Here is a 14,089-nt window from a genome sequence, read left to right as displayed (position 1 = left end):
TTATTTTTGTGTGATTGTTTTGTGTTCAACTAAAAGCCTTGAAGCAACACAGGTGGCATGAACTGATGGCCACATTGCTGATACAGTGAAATTAGAAGCCTTGTTGATCTTAGAAAAACGCTCCCATCCCTTGGCCTCCTTTATTCAGTCTGGACCAGCTACACAATAGGGGTGAAAAAAATAAATAAAAAAAAAATCGATACACTTGAGTATCGCAATATTTTATTTTGCAATACTGTATCGATTTTCAAAAATGCAATATCGATTTTTGATTTATTTATTAATTTTTTTTTTGTTTACATGCAAAAATATTCATGTAAGACAGTGGTTCACGTTTATGTTGTGTTTAAACCCCCTACTGCTAGATGGCTATGCTGAGATGCACCACTAGTGTCCTTGCCTAACAGTGCCTGACTTTTTGCTAGAAGCTAACAATGTAGCTATGACTGAACTTTGGCCTACTTTAGCATATAAAGATGTGCTCACTAAGAACCTGTGAACCACAATCCCAAACTGGCAGTTTGATTTTCTGTGTACTGAATTGTTTACCTAAAGTCAAGTTCTTTGACTTTTATGCACATCATGTGTTTTTTTTTTTTTTTTTAAATCCCAATTTATCACCTTACTGTACGTACACACCGCCGCCGACTTGAGCTTCTAAAGATACCGGAAGTCATTCATTTTCAATGGAAGCTGGCTTCTCTCAGCTGCAAGGAGCGTCAAATCTGTCGGCGTCGCGTTTTGGGCGTTTTGAGCGTCCAGAGCGTCAATCAGAAAGTTGAACTTTGGTCAACTTTATGGTAATGAGCTATGACGCGGTTCAGTGGCAAGCAGCGGCAAACGGCAGCAACCAATCGGAATATAGACGTCCTTCGCGCTGGCTGATTCCGGAGAAACATACGATGTAAACTTTTGTTCCTACCAAGACATTAGTTCCATGAAAATGGAGGAAAATCTCATAATCGCCGTTGCTGGGTTCCCCTATCATTTGTTATGTTTTATATGACGCGTTGTTAGGTTGTTATACTGCCATTCACTGGTCTCTCTGCCTGCATTCTGCTGCGGTTCAGCGGCTAACGAGCGAGCTAACTGCTAACAGACACCGCTGCGACCAACAAACAATACAAATTCTGTCCTTATATATGCAATTTATAAAAGGTTTCTAGTGTCAGTGTACTGGCCGTGCAGTGGCTGCTTGTGCTTTGTCTTCAATCGTGTGTTGAATGTGATCGAAGAATGCTGCTACGTCAGAGCGGCCAAAGCGTCGAACAGCTTCCCCGTACTTTTTGACAAGCGTCCTCGACAGGGAGGCCAGAGCTTCTTTGCAGCTCAAGTCGGCGGCGGTGTGTACGTACAGTTATGCACAGTATCGAAATATATTGCAATATATTGAATCGTGACCCATGTATCGTGATACGTATCGTATCGCCAGATTCTTGCCAATACACAGCCCTAGTACACAACAGAATTGTTGAAGCTGGAAGGGATTTGGTTTATTTAAACGGTTTCTTTCTTGTGCTTTATCAACATTGTTAAATGACCACCCTAAAGTTGAGTCATTAGTGGAGTTGCACCATCCATCGCTATCCTTCACTCACCTCTTCGGTGCATTTCACATCATGAGACTCCGGGTTTGCTTTGGTGGGAAGTGTGCGGATTGCCTAAAAGGTACAAAACAAGACAATGGTGCAAGCTGAGTTTCTTTTCTTGCAAAGTCACAACAGTGAACCCTCAAATCAATCCCTTGAACTACCTGTGTGTTCAAGCTAAAGATGAACGCATGGCCCTATTCCCAGCTTCCTCAAAGGCTTAGTGACACGTTTCCCTCCTATCCCATTTCTCACTTGAAAGCTTACATGGTTGCGTAATAGCTTGCTGTCACCCTTCGACATTAGTGTCAGATGACATCCAGCCACAGCAGGCGGAATGTAGCAGACAGTAGCTGTTGACTTTAAATAACAATAAGAACATTTACAGCAGATTAGCTTAATTTTTGCAAAAGACAATTCTATGCATACATTAAAGCTTTTGTATTTCACGCGAGCAACAGGATTACTAATATTGGTCTACATGGTACACATATGATGCGTTTTCTGTAAACCCTGCTACAAACCAAATGTCATATTAAGAACCGAAAACGTTTGAATTTTAGTTTAAAAACTTAATCTGGTTTCCCTCCATTTCAAATGAATTCTGTTAAAATACTCTGAGTTGTATTAGATTTGCAAGCTACAGTATATTCAACTTCATTCAGTGTATGGATTTATAGGTTTATAGCGGTGCATGATTCAGAAAATGTCACGATTCGATTTTTTGGCTCAAGAATCGATTCTCGATTCAAAAAACGATTCCCAGTATGTAAATGTGGTTACTTTTCCCATGTGATTGCAGTAGACATACAATTAAAAAGAAAAGAAACACAAAAAATTAAATGTAGTTTGATATTATTTTATATGTCTTCATACAAACATAAAAACTTTTGCAACTAAAAACTGCAAAGCGCCAAGCTTTGGCCAGCTTTCAAATATATTTAATTCAAGTATAAAATAAAACTGTTAAATAAAAAGAGCTTTTCGTTCAGAGTTCGGTGGGAGTTTAGAGCATTGAAAGATCGTGTTGGTTGACTGGCATGTTAGGTTCTTTAGGTTGTTGTTCGTCCACGTCTTTAATGTAAATCTCTGGGTGATGGTGTACCATGTGAGTTCTCAAGTTTGTGGCGTTTCCAAAATACTTAACTTTCGCTTTGCAAAGCCTGCATATAGCATGATTCCTATCAAGTTCCGTCTTGCCCTCGAGGTTATAAAAGCCGAAATGTGCCCAAACTCTCACCTTCAATCAGGATGGAGCAGGTTGAATAATTATTTTTGTGAGGTTTGCCATAGTTTTCGCCGACTAAACTACTTCTGCTGCACTCGTTCTTCATTTGATTATGACAAGAGTGCCCAGGCCTCAGTGTGAATTCGACGCAGCGCCATTTATGGGAATGGTGAGCTAAACTCATTTCAGGACAATAGTATACACGCCATTACAAAACTAAAAATTAATAGATTTTTGGAATTCTATGAATCGATTTTGAATCGGTAGAGCTTGAATCGCGATACGAATGTGAATCGATTTTTTTGCATACCCCTAAAATGCTAGTTTTTGGTTTTATCTGAATGTGAATCATTAGGATGGGTTAAACATAGGACACATTGGTTAAATAAGTATACACAAATACACCAGCTACGTTAATACAAAACATCATGAGGCAAATATACTGCCGCCATCCAGAGCCATGTCTCTCTCTCTCTCTCTCTCTCTCTCTCTCTCTCTCTCTCTCTCTCTCTCTCTCTCTCTCTCTCTCTCTCTCTCTCTCTCTCTCTCTCTCTCTCTCTCTCTCTCTCTCTCTCTCTCTCTCTGCTGACTCTGTCCTTCTTACTCTTCTCCTCTTTCTCTGGTCCATTTCCAAGCACATCTCACTCTCTTTTCAGCCCTCTTTCGATCCATCATGCTTTTCCTTCTTCTCTCCCATCCCCCCTTAGCTTCACTAAATCCCTGCTCCCCTACTCTCTCACTGCTTTTCTTCCATCCACTGTGTGCACTGCAGTGTAATACGTCTTCCCTTAGCCCACTTCTGCCCCTCTCATCGTCTTCCTCTTCCATCGCTCACCTCTCTCTCCTCCCGTGCACGCACAAATATCCAACAAAGACGGACTGCCGATGGTAACAGCCAAATCACCTCGCAATCCCACAGGACTTTTAGTGTAGGAGGCCACAGCAGATTTCACAACCCAATCCCTTTGAGAGTTTGTTTATAGGAAATACCCTACTAGCATTGCCACCATTGTGCCAACTTATGTTTACTTCCAACACGGAGAATTTTAAAAGTACTCAAACAGTAGGAGACATCCCACTAGAATCACAAAAATAAGCAATTTGAGGTGAAATACATTTTCACTGGAAGTGGAGGAGAGTTTTAACCCAACCTTCTGTTCACAGGCTTAGTTTGACCCACAAATGATTTCATGTGGGCATTATTGATATTTACCAACTTATAGTAAAATAAGAGTCATATTCTGCCTGTCTTATGTGTAATAGTTATGCCATTTGGTGAACATTTTTGTGGGATACTTTTAAGAGTGAGTGAATTTTAAACAAGTAAAATGTATTTTAAAGTATATGAAATAGTGCAAGTGGGTAATAAAGGGAATCAATATACATACTGATAGCTAAATTAATTATTTTATAATTAATTGATGTTCAAGGAAATAAACTGTGGTTCACTGATACATGAGCCCAAACTCTTTATGCTGTATGTGTAACAACAAACACAAACTAATGGTGATTTTCATTATTTATAAATCTGCTGACTTTTTTTCTAAATCAACAATAAAACACAATCAGCAATAATCACATTAATTATTCAACTCCAGGTTTGAGTGTCTGCCGTAGGAAAAGCAAATCAGTGGGAGAGTGTTGCGTTTATTCGTCTAAAGCAGGATATTAATCTCTTCATCACGCTAAATGTTTCTGCCAGTAACTCTGGAACTGCAAAGGCAGCAGAGAAGCAGAGTCTGTGGAGCCAAATAATGACAAACCAGCAATGTATTCAGTTCAACTTGACACCTGAATATTGAAATTTGTTCTGAACATTTAGTGCATTTGTTGCACTTGCTTAAATTTTATTATTGCCTCTCCCTCCATATTTCTACACTGATTCAGCAGCTGAACCACCATCAGTCATCATGTAATTACAAGACTGTCGTTTAATTCCAGCCAAAAGCACAATGAAAATGTCCACAGTATATTCATAGTGTCCCAGCAGCTCTCAGGACTCTTTCACAGTCAGACAAATGAGCACTGAGCGCAAATCTCTCTCTCTCTCTCTCTCTCTCTCTCTGTGCCTTTAAATCAGTGAAGCATTGCAGGCTGAGAGCAATGAAAGGAACAGAACGACCATAACAAGCTAGAGGGCAAACGCTGTGTGTGTGTGTGTGTGTGTGTGTGTGTGTGTGTGTGTGTGTGTGTGTGTGTGTGTGTGTGTGTGTGTGTGTGTGTGTGTGTGTGTGTGTGTGTGTCACAATGTTTGTGACTCAAAAAAGGGCAGATGCACATCCACCATGCACATATTTACTTTCCTTTTAGACACACAAATTATGGTCATGTCCTTGTACTTTGACTCAAGTACAAGTTGAGATACCACAAAGTAAAATTTTTGATATCTATATTAAAAGGAACATGCCGACTTATTGGGACTTTAGCTTATTCATAAGCCCCAGAGTTAGATAAGTCCATACATACCCTGCTCATCTCCGTGCGTGTTGTAACTCTGTCTGATGGCCCCACCAGTAGCTTAGCCTAGCACAGATCCTGGAGGTAACAGGTTCCATCTAGCCTACTGCTCCGAATAAGTGACAAAATAACGCCAACATGTTCCTATTTACATGGCGTGATTTGTATAGTCACAGTGTTTACAAATAACAAGGTCACATGACTTCTAAACTGGGAACTATATTCTCAGAAAGGCGAAGCACTGCTACTCTCTGCTCGGGGCTTCTCAGGTGCTGCAAGCATATCACTACGCCCAAGTAGCAGAAGTAGCAGTGCTTCGCCTTTCTGAGAATATAGTTCCCAGTTTGTATACGGTTAGAAGATGGCCGCGTCTCATGTGACCTTGTTATTTTTACACGCTGTGACTATACAAATCACAACATGTAAATGGGAACATGTTGGCATTATTTTGTCACTTATTCGGAGCAGTAGGCTAGTTGGAACCTGTTACCTCCAGGATCTGTGCTAGGCTAAGCTACCGGTGGGGCCGTCAGACAGAGTTACAACACGCACGGAGATGAGAAGGGTATGTATGGACTTATCTAACTCTGGGGCTTACGGTGAAGAGGCTAAAGTCTGCGTGTTCCTTTAAGTAAATGTATTTGCAGCAGAATGTACTTAAATATCAAAATTAGCAGTACAGTGGTAATGTTTTAATCAAGTTGTTTGTGAATTTAGTAAAACGCTTTTATTAAATGCAATGGTTACAGATATTTATTGCATTAATGGCATCAGTGGGCATGTTTATCGGTGTTTTAAGCCCCCAACGTCTCTTTCCAGGCAGCGCTGCCTGGAAGGCACTAGGATTAGGCAATGGTTATGGTTAGGGTTAAGGTTAGGGTTAGGTGCTTTGAAGTCAACGGTCGCAGCGCTGCCTGGAAGGAGACGCTGGGGGCTTAGAACACCATCGAGCAGTGGGAACAGGATGGTCTAAACTCCCATTCACACAAGCACAAGTTGTGCGGTACACTTGTTTCTTTGTTTTTGTTTGAAGTACCTCAATTATAAAGTTTAGACAAAAAAGGCTTTTGGGAAGTTGGCATGCCTTAAAAGCAAAATAATTATGAAAGATAATCCTTCAACATCGGATAACCTTTAAAACAAGCCAAGCAAAGCTTGGAAAAAGTAAACACTTTTTCACCGAGTGCAGCTGCAGATAACAAGAGTGTTGAAAAAGTCTATTTAGGGAAACTAGATAACACACAATAGGAACTTAATAGGAACTGCATGTTATCTGAATGTGTTGCTTTTACAAATAAGAGATACTCCCACCATAGATGAAATCAGGGCACACACACATGTCAAACACACACAAACACAGACAGAAACTATGCACACCCGGCCTCCGCAGGCCCTTGGTTACATAACACATTTTACAGACATGCATTCCAAGATCGGGAAGAGCAGCTGAACACTGAGAACAGACATGACGCTATCCGTTGTGGTTTAAAAACATGTGCATGACCACGATGTTGAGGCTTTAAACTTGTAGTGCCATGATTATTAGCTCAATGCCCACAGGTCCTTTCTCACACTGACTGGTGACGCAGATAGATCCAGCATCGGAGAAAGCATGACAAAGTGAAAACATGGAAGTGCTTCAAACTGTGATAAGATACTGCTGTTGTAAATTACATTCACTATGAGTAAACAGAGCTACTTTTGGTCATCAACAGCTACTCACTGGTTCCTAAATTCTCACCTGTGAGGATTTGCTACGCTGGATTTTGGACAGTTGGACAAAACAAGTAATTTGAAGATGACAACTTGAGCTCTGGGAATTTGTGAATAGCCTACATTTACATTATTTTACACTAACTGATCTAGACAATTCAAATAACAATCAAGATATTGAATGATAACAAAAATAATGGTTAGTTGTAGACTGAAATATTAAAGTTCCCATATTATGAAAAAAATCACTTTTTCTGGGATTTGGGGTGTTATTTTGTGTCTCTGGTGCTTCCACACGCATACGGGCCGTCTATGTCATCGGCTGAAACATTTGAATATGTCACCCACTGCGCTCTCAAATCACCCACAATCCTATGCGTGCGGCTTTGCCGGCTCGTTAAAAAAACAAAAAACAATGGCGGACTTAAGCGGGATCGCTGACGGCACAATCATTTAAATGTAAGTATCTTTAGTGTTTGCTGTACATTTGTTATCACCGTTAAAGTGTTACATCAATGTAAAGCTTAACGCTTTAATGCTGGTACAACTTGCTATAATAATTAGGTCTACACCCCGAGCTAACGTTAGGTTAACTGAACCTATCATTTAACATTATGTTGCCATTTGTGTTTGTAAAGTTTAATATCCGGTGGCATTTTCATCTCTTTTTATATGCCGTTACTGTATATATGCGTAACGTTAGCAGAGATTTAGAAATTGGTGTGTTTATCAGTTGTAGCTGCAGGATGGGATGTAAAGCTACACCTTGTTAACTTCACTAGCAACGTTAAATGAAAGCTAAAATGTATGAGTAGTTTCTCATGTAAAAAGTATAACGTTCCGTAACGTTATAACTGTAAACATCTTTTTCTTGTGTTTGCTATCTTTTAACAGGGACTAAGGAACAAACGGAGGCGGTCACTGAGGATGCAAAAGCCACAGCAGCAACAAAGAGAGATGTTGAATAGAGTATTTGCTATATTAGAGATTGGCATTATAAAAAAAAAAAATGCATTCAATTAACTGGTTTCTCTGTGTCTTCAAGTTTTTGGGTGTATATATTAAACTGTTTTTCAAGCTGACAGCTTGATTCAGTCTAAAATAACATTAAACACTGGGAAAAGCAGGCTACATCTAAATTAAGACTTTACAGTAATTACAATAAAGACTTGATTGATTGTATTTTAAATGAGCACAAGTAGAACTGACGTAACAGCTGTTATATATTTTAACGGTTATTTTCAGGTTTTATTTTGAGGGTCTTTAAAAGTTATTACATGCTGTCTCAGCTAGCGGTTAGCCAAATTAGCCGTTAGCTAAACTAACGTTAGCGTCCCGGTGTTATCATCTGTGCAGGCAGCACAGATCGGGTACTGACATTCTCCCCGTTACCATGGTAACAGTCAATGAGTGGGGCGTGGGCAAATTAGCAGCAGCTCATAAATATGTAATGAGCAGCAGAAACAGCACACTCTGAAAGGGACTGAAACAGAGGGTAATAGAGGTAGGTAAGAATCAAACTTTCACATGTTTTCTGGAACTCATAGACCTATTTTAACTTGTTGAAAAATAGTCACAATATGGGCACTTTAAGTCATGGTAGGGCACAGTAGAGCTGCAACTAGTAACGCATAGCCAGATCTATCTCCATGGTGCTGTGTCAGTGCTGGATAATGGTCAGGCTCCACAAGTTACAGTACCATTCTGGGATAGGGCAGTGTTTCCTGTATGTTGATTTTGCCAATTTGCCATTTTGCAAAATGTCTGCCGCCACAGTATCAGAAATAGGGCAGACTATTTATAGTGTACGTGTAGCAGCAGCACACCGCCGCTCCTTCAGCTGTTTATGAAAAGTCATAAAGTCGTAATTACACGCAGAGCCGTCTGCTCTACTGAACTCAAGCGAACTGTCATCCGCTCTCTCTACCCTGTAGGGTGAGCAACTGGAACAGTGACAGGACGTCATCACTCGCAAAGTCATGGCAACCAAATAAACAACAGGGTGGGTACTACTTGTCACCATAGACAGTATATAAGAATGGACCAACAGATCCCGTTGCTCTGGACGGAGACCAGTGAAGGCTATTAGAAGCACTTTTCCGGTGATCGCTAGCTTTACTGCGCAGCCTCCAACTGAGAGAGACAACGTAAATGTGACGTGAGCAACCTGTCTGAAAGTTGTAAGTCTTCTGGTAGCTGTGCCAAGAGAAATCTCAATCATTCCCAATCTTGCAGAGACGGAGAGCGTAGGTATATGTAAGGAGATAACATAGGTACAGGCTAATTATTGCTAACTAAAATGCTAGTTAACATTAGTAATTAAACCTAAACAGCTCATGTAAGTCGAAACTGCCTGCGAGCTTCTCCTGTACTATACGGTAATTCCTCTACTATGTCACACAATCGTTAGCCTATTTTTACAAAAGCGTCTGCTACGGAGCCATAACGTGAGGTACAAGGTAATGGAGCATTTTATACTTTGTTGTGTTTCTTTAGAAATAAACAATGGACAAATAGAGTCTTTAAACGCTTCAGATGTAAAGTTTTTCACTGTCAAGTGACGTCAAAATTAATGCTAGTCAGTGGAATGCTAACGGCAGTTGATCGCTTTGTAGCATCAAAATGGCGCCATAGGAGGTTCGAGTTCTGAAGCGAAGCTTACCCCCTTGCTTGTCACTCAGTCTTAGGCAAAGCGACAAACAGCGACGAAAGCCACGACATGAAATCTGCACTCAAGCGGGTCCCGTGAAATATGACAGCTACAGTTTATTGGAAAATAGCATTCAGGACACTGAATTTGATGAATTTACTGTTTATCAGACCCCAGATGAGACAAGAAGCTATAACGTTAGCGAACACTGCGGTCCCTCTGCCTCTGACTCCCCGCTGCAGGAGATGCTGTATTAACGTTACGGTTTTAAACCGTTTTCCAGGTTAGTGGGGGTGCCTACCGCTCAAAACCAACATTAAAAATGTAGCTAGTAATGTTCACTCAGCGTTTTGTTTTGTTGTTAAACTGTGTAAAATGAGCGTTGACATTAAATCATAAGTTTCAGGTTTTGGCACAATGTTTCTGGTAACATTACTTTTTGATGTTCTGACAGATTTAGTTACTTAACATAGTAAGATTTTTGCACACAAAGCGCATGTAGTTTATAAAATACGATGTTTTATTATAAATTAAACTCAACAATATACAGGCCTACAAGTAGGCCTACAGCTGAAATGATTAGGCTAGACCATTAAATACTGAGTTGATTGACAAAACTGTATTTACTGCAGAATTTACTGCAGATGTACGCAGGTTGCTAAATTGTTGCCAAGCTAATTCAGTCTGTAAACAAATCTGACTCAAGTTTTGGAGACCAGAGTACAAGGGGGGGAAAACAGAGTAACATAATGCACCATTTCCTGAGATGATCTATTAGGTTGTTAGGTAAAAACACCACCTACTAAATGCATGTTTCACCAGCATGGATTATTATTATTATTATTATTATTATTATTATTATCTAATGTTAAATACAATACCAACTAGGCAAAACCGAAATCAATAACTGATGCAGTCGTCTAATAATTATGTGTAAGATATAGTAGAAATCAAAGGAAACAACCAAGTCCCTATAAACACATCACAAAATACGCCACTGAGAGATCACCACTGAAAAATTCAAGTCCCAAAACAAACTTAGCCTACACGATGACTGATGCATGTCATATTAATTCATCTAAGCAGAAAAACGTGCAGGTAATGCTGTAGACATGACACAACGATCTTATTGCCGTTTATGCATGTACAGTAATGCACCTCACAACACCAAGCTGCACACACCAACCAGAATACACCAGGAAGTACAGTCAGTCTGCCTTCAAAATAAAAGCCCAGGAATGTGCACTATGAAACAAAAATGGCTCTCATGCTTCGTACATGTATGGCCAACAACAATTACTTCAACATTTTCAAATGATCTCATATCCGTAACTATACAAAGTGAACTGTATTGTCTCTGCACAAGACTGTGAGTTCCCTCAGCAGCTCCTTCAGCAGCAGACTTTGCACTCAGTGCAAGAAGGAGCGCTACCCCAGGTCCTTCATTCCAGCAGCAGTCAGACTCTTTAATGTAACATCATAATGTAGCACTGCTAGCTGTTTCTGCAATATGAGCCATCACTTTACAATATTCTGCACTATGCATATTTATCTATATTTTTACTGTCACCTCCTGCTGTGCAATATACCATTTTTTATTAATCCGCACCTTATCTCATCTATGTCTGTATATATATTTATTTTTACCTGTCTGTATGTAATAGAGGTGTTTATAGCATACACCGGTATTACTATTGTTACTCTTTTTCTATTTCTTATTCATGTGTATTTTTTCTTATACTGTTGTGTTTGAATTTTTGAGCTGTAGCAAGGGAATTTTCCCAGTGAAGTCCATCTTATCTTGTTATGTATTTCTCATTAACTAATAGATATGTAATTGCCTTTGATTTATATAGTAGACATTTTATAACTTTATCATTGATTTAAATTATTTTTGGAATGCCTTATTTTCTTAGCATCTTACTCTTTGTAAATACAAATTATTGTTTTATTTTCTCTATAAAAAAAGACTATTTAAGTTTTTTAGTTATTATAAGTTATTTTTATGATGTCATTGTTATTTTGACTGTCTGTATCCTGTTCTTTTTATGTTTTACTTTGCTTATGCATCTCACTTTTTAATGGTTTTGATACACACTACGTTTTGCTAGAGATTAATATTTATAAATGATACACTTTACTTGAAGATTCAGTTTTGATCCAAGTGATTTTGAGTTGAGTGGCACGTTATTATGTTTTGTATATTGTTCACCAATAAGTCTTTTTCAACCCTCAACTATGATTAAACCCACCCAAAACCACCATGCTTTTATTTTACTAAATGTAAGCGGAAATCATATTGCTTTATTCTGTCAAACTTAACGCTGGTTGTGTAGGCTACTGCTGCCGTTTCCAGTGATATCGGGTCAATATGGTGATAACATTGGGGTGCAGGCCGCTGGTGTGGCAACGTTAAACCAGCCCAGTTTATCATAAACGAATACTGACTGTTTGTTATTGACTAATTATTTATTTTTCATCCAGCGTTCACGTCTCCCGCATTTAAACGATGAAACACCGTTGATGTGTTAAACCCAAGCCGTTAACGTTACCGTACATGTCGCTGCCTTTGTGCCACTGCGTTAAAAAAAGACATAGGCTTAACGCCACAACCAAGCTAACACCTTTTCCCCTTTAAAACATTTAACGTCCGCCTGTTTAAAGACGATATGGCAATTCGGAGGGGAAAATATGAAAGTCGAGGTTACGTCTTTCCCGTTATGGTTTTGGCCGACCGAGGCATCCTTTTTTTCAGTCTCCGACGCGATGCTGGCCAAGAACCCACTCCTTTTTATTCCGTTTGTTCTCCTCCAACTCTGACCAAATAACCCGACTGAAATCAAAATGAAACACACTCACCTTGCCGCAGATGGTCGGCAGTACGTCTATTTTAGATACAAAGCATGAGAAGCTGTAGATAAACCAGGCTGGTGGGCAGCTAGTCCTTGCCGTGTGGGAATATTGTTGTCTGTGAGACTGCAGGGCGACAGCGGCGGCGCATCGCAGGATGGGCTGGGCCGGAGTGGCACGTCATCCTGAGGTCACAGTTTGGTCCCAGACTGGATTATCTAACCCTGGGTGGGACGACTGCTGGCAATAGGAAACCTGTCAACTCAGCCAGGTTTAGCTTTAAAAAAAGAAAAGAAAACTGAACTGATGTTGTGAATTTGGTAATTCTACATATTGAAATCAGTTCAAATTATATTTTATTTGTACAGTACAGCAGGGGTCTTCAACGTCTTTGAGGCCAGGGACACCTAAGCTTAAAGAGAGACCGAGTAGGAACCCCCTACCGCATGTATTCAGTTGCATATTAAACTGCGCAGAATGAATGAAAAGAAATGGATATTATTTATGCATCATGTTTTAATGTTAAACATCCATCTGGAAGGCAAGCTTAACTGTTACCTAAGCTTATCTTCAATGTGTAAATCATATTTTTCACAAATAGGCCAACTCATCTTCGCTATTAAAATGTTTCATTCATATTAATGCATATTTTCAGGCTTATTTTAATTTTTGAAAAAAAAAATTTTGTACATAATTTGGCGGACCTCCTGCACTAACTCTGAGGACCCCCTAGGGGTCCCGGACACCCTGTTGAAGATCTCTGCAGTACAGTATACCATTTCAAAGTGCTTTACATGATACATTAGCTTCCAAAATGTAGTGGAGTAGAAGTAGAAAGTAGCTCAATATTATAAAAACTACCATAAAAATTGTACTTAAGTACACTATTTAAGTGAATGTACTTAGTTACTTTCCACCACTAAATATGGGGCTTTAAATAATCTAAAACTGCAGATTATATACAGTTAAGACGAGCAATCAGAAGTTCAGGCAGTCATGAGCTGGGCATCAGTGCTTTACAACTGTGAAATGATGCAACTAATAAAATTAAACTAATACAATAATAGAATAGAATAGAATAAATTAGAAGTTCATATGGAGTAGGCTATATCGTACAGTGGCCAAAAGAGCTCAATCAATCAAATTTTGTTATATTTGTCACATGAAATCATATGAGGTATACCATTGACGTTGCATTCTGTTTTTACAGAAATATGTCTGGATGTGTAAATGCACACGCTATTCCTGTCACAATTCAAAGACAAAAGAACCCATGAGCATGACCCAGGATGCAGAGGTAGAAGGAAACTGTCTTTACTTAACAAGGATGCAAAAATCCAGGCAGGAAACAATACAAAGGGGACAGGCTGAGGCAGAATTCAAAATAAACAAACTGGGTAAAAAAAGAAAAGAAAGAAAAGCTAAGCCATAAAGCACAAAGGCAATCTGGCAGAGGGATGGTGGAAGTAGGGAGCTAATGAGGGAGTGGAGAACAGGTGAGTGGAGCGGATGAGCAGGTAAAGTGAATCTACTGATGGAAGGGCAGGCAGATGGAAGTGGCAGGGTAAAAAATGGCCGCAGAGTTAAACACAAAGTGTAAAA

At 39.5% G+C, this 14,089-nt stretch overlaps 1 protein-coding gene across 7 annotated transcripts in view; it reads right to left on the bottom strand.

Moving 5' to 3' along the window:
* rusc2 (RUN and SH3 domain containing 2) overlaps positions 1-12,653 on the bottom strand; it is a 46,834-nt gene extending 34,181 nt beyond the window's left edge. For 6 of the 7 annotated variants that reach the window (XM_039803477.1, XM_039803479.1, XM_039803480.1 and 3 more), the window contains exons 1-2: positions 12,497-12,653; positions 1,599-1,661 (exon numbers count right to left, since the gene is read on the bottom strand). The gene's annotated coding sequence lies outside the window, so the exon portion shown is untranslated. The remainder of the gene's footprint in view (positions 1-1,598; positions 1,662-12,496) is intronic. The other variant, XM_039803478.1, reaches the window with a different exon arrangement.
* Between the last annotated feature and the right edge of the window lie 1,436 nt (positions 12,654-14,089).

This window comes from Perca fluviatilis, chromosome 6 (assembly GCF_010015445.1).
Source record: "Perca fluviatilis chromosome 6, GENO_Pfluv_1.0, whole genome shotgun sequence".
Classification (NCBI taxonomy): Eukaryota; Metazoa; Chordata; class Actinopteri; order Perciformes; family Percidae; genus Perca; species Perca fluviatilis.
Note: the sequence above shows the minus strand (reverse complement) of the source record. Positions and strands in the feature narration are given on the sequence as shown.